The sequence below is a fragment of the Epinephelus moara genome, chromosome 19 (assembly GCF_006386435.1).
Source record: "Epinephelus moara isolate mb chromosome 19, YSFRI_EMoa_1.0, whole genome shotgun sequence".
NCBI classification, from domain to species: domain Eukaryota; kingdom Metazoa; phylum Chordata; class Actinopteri; order Perciformes; family Serranidae; genus Epinephelus; species Epinephelus moara.
In genome coordinates this window covers 2,562,167-2,563,648 of record NC_065524.1, presented here as the reverse complement: position 1 = coordinate 2,563,648, position 1,482 = coordinate 2,562,167, and positions in this window count along the sequence as shown.

Sequence of the window (1,482 nt, the reverse complement as noted above, 5' to 3'; positions counted from 1 at the left end):
CAGGAAAGGCCAATCAGTCTTCTTTCAGCATTGGCAGTATAAAAACAAAATCGAGGAGTGCAGCAAAATGCCGCCTACCTACTTTTGTTCATACAGAATGTGCTTTTTCAGGGCAATGGGGGCGTGAGCAAGTAACAAAACGTGTAGCTCAGCGTGTGACACAAACAGTGACGTACTCCAAGGGAAGCCGCGGCTGGTCAGTCCTTCGGCGATTCTCTCATAAGTTGGCCCGTCCTTCACCGTTCCCGTCATTTGGCCTCTTCCTTTGCGAGGACAAGGAGGGCGTGCAATTCCTTGTCTCCCCAGTTGCTCATTTTTACAGTGTCTGTCAGGTTTGCATTTCCCTCTTGCTACTAGCTGCTCATTCCTGCTATCAGCTGTTTCCTGTTTATCCGCCAGTGGGTCGCACATGTTGCATCATCAACAGCCCCTCCCGTGACGGAGCGGCGCCTCATTTTTTTTAATCCAAAAAGGTTCCGCCAATATGTCTACCCTACGAGGCGGAAAATTGGGCTCTTGGATCATCTCGCCAATCCGGCTCTGTGTGTCTAAACGCTCGCAGCTTGCCACCAAAACCTCAACATTCGCTGAAAATCTGGCAGTGTAAAAGGGGCTAGAGAGTGATGTTAATACACCTGTTGCCCCAGTGCATGTTGGGAAGCTCTCACTACACCTACCCTCCTTTAGTGGGAGGGTAATCTACTTGTGGTAAAATACTTATTCAGGGACATGTGTGCTTCCTGGCAGAGACATGGCAGGACAAGGAAGCATTTATGGTACTGTGCATGTGTAGGCTGATGTGGCTCACCTATCATCTATGATTCATGAGAAGCTACAGCAGCACCAACAAGTTTATTGTTTCTTTGGGAGTTTTTTTTTAGGTGTGGTAAGGTAAAATGAGAGAACTTTCCGCATGCCCCAAATGCATTGGCTTTGGTCCAGTCTGCATCACAAGCCTTCACTGGAAGTTTTCATCACCAACATCTGATAGGAAAGTTGGAGATGTACCTTGGAGATATGCCATTAATGAATGCAGTTGGGGGTCAATGAGTTTGTGTAATGTAATACTTTTATTGTCTTTTTCAGATTTGCAGTTTTCCTCATAAGCTGCAGGGTTTTTTGGTCAGCTTTAGAAATAAGGTTTCTTTGGAAAAAGACACAGAGCTGAACTAAATAAACTGTATGCTCCCTAAAAAAAGGGAAGGGAAGGCCTACTCGACCCTAGATTTCAGTTCAAATAAAACACAAGAAGTTTGTGCTCTAGAGAAAGGATCAACACTCAGTGAATAACCTAAGCCCTATGATAAGCTAATATGGCAAGGCTTAACTATACAAACCAGTGAGCAGTGATAACTAGCATGTCTTTGGGGTCATCGGGTGGGAACCTCCTTTCACCAGTGTTTCGTCTAGTTGGTCCCACGACACCTCCAGGAGGCTAGACAGTGATCTCTGGCGTCCCAGAGACACTCCCCTAATGCCAGG